Raw genomic sequence first — 6,837 nt, 5'->3', positions numbered from 1 at the left:
AGCTTTTTACCAAAAAAGCCTCAATATTTTGGTTGATGCCTCTGACAGTCCTCAACATTGGACATATGGCAGAATCTTAATGTTTGAATTGACCTTTACCTACTTCTCATGGTCAGCCGATTAAACATGAGCTTGGATTAATTAGTGATAAATGCGAGTTTTTTTTTCATAAAGATGAGATAAATACGAGTTAAATATACTTGTTAATTCAAGAAATGTAAGCCTTTGTATTTATTTTTTTTCTGATAGGCAAGCTGGGGTTAGGCAGAACTCTACCAGAGGGATTCGAACATATGCCTTCAGCTTGGCACAGTATCCCGATTACCACATGGGATACCACCTCGGTGGTAAGCGTTTGTAAATGATGGACATGTTAGGTGCCTCTTGTAAATTACTCTTTTCTTTAATCGTTTTATTCAAGATCGAATTCGTCAATTCTACTTTTTTGCATACACGTGAAGTGTTACGTGGTGAAGAACCTTAACAAAAACATAGCGCCTAGATGCATTTTTAATTGTTGTGAATACCAATGTAAAATAAAATTTGAAAAAAATCTGACACATGATCTCATAAAGATCTTATCCACCTTAGTAAAAAAAAATGAAAAGTTCAATTAAATGTCCTTATCTGAATCCCGATCCGCTGCAATCACATGGCACAAATTTTGTGCATTAAGCACCTGATCGCCCTCCATCAAGCCTTGGGCCCCACAACTGACAGGCATATCCCCAAGATAAAGGTTGATCAGGTGCTTAATGCACAAATATTTGTGCAATCATATTGCACCTGATCCTTTTCACCTTATCTCTACAGTAAAATTATCTTACTCTACATACTAAGGTTTATATAATTCTTTTTTTCTCTTTTTTTTTTTTTGGCCTCATTGTCACACATAGCCGAAGCAAGTAAGATTAGTTGGGTTTGTTGTGCCTATGAATTTTTAGTTGGCTCGACCAATACCTTGACTCACTATTCACTGCTAAGTCGATACATATTTGTGAATGCGCATGCAAGAATATGATGCAAATGACTGTTTGCATATTACTTTTCAGATCAATTTGGTGCAAATGATAGGTCAGACATACCAAGCAATTCACAGTGGTTGGTTGTGAGTCTACCTCTTTAAACTGTTGATCCTAGACATTGACACAACTCAGAAACCTATCTGGGTTTTATAATACAAAGACTTTCACAATTGTCTACAACAAATCCTTTTTCCTTATGTTTTTGTTGGGTAAAAAATAATCAAGATAGCTGGACTGGTTAGCATTATCTTAATTGCCCGAGGGATATCGATCGGGTCAAGATCCTGTTCTGAGACCCTGCTTAATTAAATTTTATAAGCAATTGAAAAGTTGGGCAGCTTTTCGCCAAAAGAAGGAGCAAAGCAGTTTTGATAGGGTTATATCATTAGCTATAGCTACTGTAAAGCTCTTTTTTTTTGTTAAAAACCTAACACAGTTAGCGAGAAGGGAATGACCAAGACTTGGAAAGATCACCCCAGACTGGCAGAAGGCTGGACTTCTGTTTAAATCAAATCAAATATTGGTTTAATGAACAGGTAGGGGTCTGCCTAACCCTAGCCTGACTATAAAAAAAAAAGGAAAACCAATCGTGTGGGATATCTTTGTATTTCAATGGCTAATAAAATATTCTTAAATATGGATGTCAACTTTTGTTTGGTTATCAAATTCTTGGATATCTTTGCATTTCAGTGGCTACTAAAATATCCTTAAAATATCAGAAAGTCATGCATATCCTAGTCAAGGTTTATTGGTGGGATTGAGGGAAGAACTTCCAGGGGAACAGCCTACTGAATTCCTGGAAAAGCTGTATTATGTAGCCTTAGACCCTAAACCTAAATTAGCTTAATTAAATTGGGGTCAGTTATAAAAGTTAATATTGTTTAAGACTCCTTCAATGTCAACCTAGATTAAAAATAACAGGTTGGTGTATAAGTGACAAACGCCTTACTTCAGCAAATTAAGGGTCTGCCTCAAGAATGGGTTTAGCTATAAGAAACTAAGTAGCTGACCAGACAGGATGCATCTATGTTTGAAGAGAGAATTCCTTGTTCAATCCAACTTCAAAGCCCTCAAACTCCAAACATTAAACCATAGGTCTTATATTGATTTTTGAGAAATCCCTATTGTGAGGCAAGAGGTGCCATATTGACCATGTCCTATTTCAGCATCCTCGGTGTAAAACTTCATGAGCGCTCTCCCTCTACCCATTGGAAAGGTTTTCCCTCGGCTTCGGCTTGCTCATGGAATGCATTTCTTGAGTTTCGAACTCAGGATGACACTTCAACTCAGGACAATCGACCCCGCCTCCTGGCCAAGAACTTGGGTAGATACTTATGAAGGCTAAAATAGCTGTCATTGGATAAATGCAGTATCTGTATGTCTATATCATTGGTGAACAATGAACATAACATGTGTATCATTGGTGGAGTCAGGAATCTATTTTGCTAGTTTGTGGTTTTGTAAAGCCTATAAACAGACAACTTAAGCTCATAATTGTAATCTTTAAATCTTTGATAATTGAATAAGACTTTTGTCTTTTGGGAAAAAGATTTTCCTCTTTTATGCCTACGGGCATTAGGATCTCCTTTGGAGATATTGAAGGCATTTGCTTATGCAAATAGCTTTCTGCCAACATCGGCTAGCTTGAGGCTAACCGCCTTGGATTTGAGTATAGATCGGGTGAATTGCCTAGATCGAGCTCCATCGCACATCCTACAACAATTGTGGATATGCATCCGTGAAGACGTCAAGAGCGCAGTGCTTACCACGCAAATTTGGTGAGTACTTGATATTTTTGCAGTTCATTCTAATTTCTATCCTGCGCACATACTTATGCTTGCATCCTTCATGTGCCGCACCTGCTTGGACCTAGCTACCGCACTTTAAGATCAGGCGCTGCAAATGCAGCGAGGCCTTTTCACTAACTACAATTAGCGAAGAGAGGTTTTCTGCCTGAAATGGAACATAGTGCCGATTAGTGAAAGAAGACGCATAGTCTTCTACATCCAAGTGCGTAGGCTGAGTGGACTAGAGCTACAGGCCCAGGATCGAGCAAGATCACATCAGACTTGCTGCACTTTGCTCGTGCGCAAGCCAGACCGTGTCACGCTCGTGCTGTCGTGCACTTAACTTGTGCAGTGCATCGTCGCAGCATCCTTGTCGTGCCTCAATGCATGTGCATCGTATGCCATGCGCTATCGCACATCTTTGTGTTTGTCGCATCTCGTGCAACACGCGCACAGTGCCACACAACTTCCCCATGCGCAAGCCGACATACCTTCACACGATGAATGCCTTCTGCAGCAGCGCACCGGATCGATGCATCAGCGTCACCAACAGTGCACTCTTGTGCGCCAGTGCATTCATGCTCCCTGTGCACCTCAACTACTGTGTATTCAGCACAATACCTCATCTGCAATGCGCATCGATCCACATGCACCTGAGCTCATCGTACACCTGTGCACCACATTGTAGTGTCGTGCAGACTATGCGCCAACCTATCGCATCAACAGTGCTTCATTGCTTGTGTGCAAGGTTGATAAACCTCCCTCAGCACCAAATGATTTGTATAATTTGTAAGCTATCGTGTAGCAGAGTTGATCATTTGGCTGAGTGTGTAGCCGAAACAGGTCGAGAGCCTTTCCTTTGTATTTGATTGTGTAAAGCTCTTTGATTTTGCTTGAAGCATGTAAACTAGCCCCCGGCTAGACAAAACTCTTCTTAAGCCTTATAATAGTGTAGTAAACCTAGTGGAAGAATCATCACAAGCACACACTATAAAAGTGGAGCCACAAAACTGAGCTTGCAAACATGAAGAGCTCAGGCAAATAGCTATAGAACATCAAACTTTCGTGCATTTGGATTTTGATGATCAAACGTAAAGTCAAGTGCCTTAAAAAAATGGATCACAAATCTAAGGTCTCACCAAGTGGTATCAAAGCTAGTGAAAGCCATAGACTCGAAGAAGGGTCAAGCTAACACTATGGGGGGGTGAGAAACTCACTTGTTCTTTCTTTGTTGAGACTCATGTCGACTTCATGAAAAAGATAACTCAAAGAGATGGTGAAGCCAATGCGAGAATGAAAAAGCTTAAAATGCTCATGTTACAACTCACTTGAAATGTTAATGCATTTGTGGGTAGAATACATGAGAGGACTACAACTATCCAAGCTCATGAAAATCGAGGTAATGAAGAGAAAAGAGTGCATGAAGTTCCTACTTGGAACTATGCTCAAAAGCCAAAAATAAGAGTTGAGCCTTCTACTTTCAAGGGAGAGAATCCACGGGAGTGACTCTTTAAAGCCATTCACTATTTTACTTGCCACCAAACTCCTTGTAACTGCAAAGTGGATGAAGTTATTGCATGGTTAGATGAGCGTGCACTTAGGTGGTATTCATGGTATGAAGTCATGTATGAGAAACCAAATTTGAACACCTTCCAACAAGCTCTAATAGAAAGATTTGGGCCAACTATGTTGGTCAATCATAGTGTCGCTCTTAAGCAACTCAAGCAAAGAGGCACTCTTGATGATTATCAAAGTGAATTTAAAGAGATATGCTCTATGCTTCCACCAATTGATCAAAAGAATCTTTTTGGCTCATATGTGGGAGGTCTTAAAGATGAGTTAATATTTGAAGTCCTTGCTTCAAATGTGCATATAACTAGAGAAGCTTACAAAGTGACTAAAATGTTTGAAGAGAAACTAAGGCTAAGTAGATCACTACAAAATGGAAGAAAAAGGAAGTTCCCAAGCATATCAAGCCTTCTCCAAGAGAGAAGAATAAAGTAGGCTTTCAAAAGCCAAGAATCGAGTTTGTGACCCAAGCACAACTTGAGAAAAAAAAAGTGAGTGTTTCCGATGTGGTGATCTTTGGAATCCAAGCCACAAGTGTAAAAGTCTCAAAATTCTTCAAATATGTGAGGAAGAGGAGCATGATGAACTTGAAAATGAAGAGACACTAGAAGAATGTGATGAAGCTAAAGAAGAATATCATGCTCTCAACGGGATATCGGGTCCCCACTCCATGAAGCTTGAAGACAAGCTAAGTGGACACCAAGTATGCATTCTTGTGGACACCGAAACAACCCATAGCTTCATAAAAAAAGAGGTGGCCAAGTCATTTAACTTGAAGACCACCAAATTATATAAATTTGAGGTAATTGTTGGGAATGGTGCAAAGCTTGAGTGCAACCAAAAGAGCAAGGCCCAATGCCTAGTCATACAAGAAAATAAATTTGTGATAGATCTATACTTGTTAGTTATCAAGGAGGCCGACTTAGTGATGCAACTTTTTCAATCGAGTATTTAAAAAAAAAAGATATTTTCAATAAAAATGTTTGTGCAAACCATGCATCAAATAATAAAATCTGGTTTACACTAGTGGTGAAGTCTGGGTCGTACTTAGAGAACGGGAAAAATACTTTGTATTCCACAGAAAAACTAAATTACTCTTTATTGCCTTAAAAAAATAAAATTAATTAATTAATTAACTAAGAGTACGAACCCTTACAGAGGGCTTAAACAAATAAAAATAAAGTACCTTATTACAAACCCAAATAAATAAATGACTGAAATAAAATAAAATTCTAATCTACAAATAAGAGAAAAGGTTTTCAGTGCTTGAGCTTTTAGTCTCTTTTTATATTTCATCAATCTCTTTTCTATTTCTATTTCTATTTCCTTAAGGGCTCCTTGAGGGGCGCTTTGAGAGCCTTTTGAGGGGACCTCAGAGGGCTCTTCGGGGGTAGATTCAAAAGCCCATCGCACGTCTAAATGTTTCCCTGCAAGAATCATAAAATGAAACACAAAACAGAGAAAGGAAACTATGACAAAATCATAGGTTAGTTTTGAGAAAATCATAAAAATATTAAACAAGCTATGGAATAACACTACACTACAAGACAAAATAGCATAACTAATTTTATAACTAATCAAAAACTAAGTTATGAGACAAATTAACTAAAACACAAATTAGCATAACAAACTAATCTACTTAACAACCCAGAATCAATTTAACTAGATGAAAACCAACTAAACAAATTAATCAACTAGTTCATTATGAAAACAAGAAAAACCGTGGATAGCTCTAACTTGCTTATGCATGGAAGATGCTAAAACTAATTAATGTTTCTAGTTTAAGAAGATCGTGAATTCAAAATTAGCCACTAAATATAACTACTTTCAAACACAACTAAAACAAAGTTATGCTAATTAGCTCTAGTTAACAAGTAACATTAAAGACTAAACTATAGACTTCAACAAAAAAATATAAGTTCAACTATTCTATTTACCGTAAGAATGAAAGGATAGATTAACTTGCTGATAATGATAATAAAACAAAACTAACTTATGACCAGAACGCTAAACAAAACGACACCTAACCCAGTTATGAGAAATTTAAAAGTTAAGTCAATCCTAAATAATATATGAAGCATCATACGGCTAATGTGATTAATTCGAGTTGAATCACATGGCTAGATGACTCTCTCACATTAACACCAATCACGTTGAATCGTGATTGAGGTTAATACCCAACATAATAGTTCCACAGTTGTGAGATGCACTATCAGTTTGCACGCTGATATGCAGAGTTTCTGCGTTCAGCTGTACTAATAATTATTTTCTTTCGCAGCTTAACTATGCAGGTTTCCACTAACTGCAGATTAACGGGTTGATTAAGGGCTGCAGCATGCTCTCGCGTTATATGTGATCCAATAAAAAAAACTTAAACCAAACTACTCTATGGCAAGTAATGATTTTTACCCTAACTATTAAAAAAATAAATTTTTATATTATGTTAAATGAAATTA

This window comes from Nuphar pumila, chromosome 7 (genome assembly GCF_984573655.1).
Source record: "Nuphar pumila chromosome 7, dmNupPumi1.hap1.1, whole genome shotgun sequence".
Taxonomy (NCBI): Eukaryota; Viridiplantae; Streptophyta; class Magnoliopsida; order Nymphaeales; family Nymphaeaceae; genus Nuphar; species Nuphar pumila.
Note: the sequence above shows the minus strand (reverse complement) of the source record.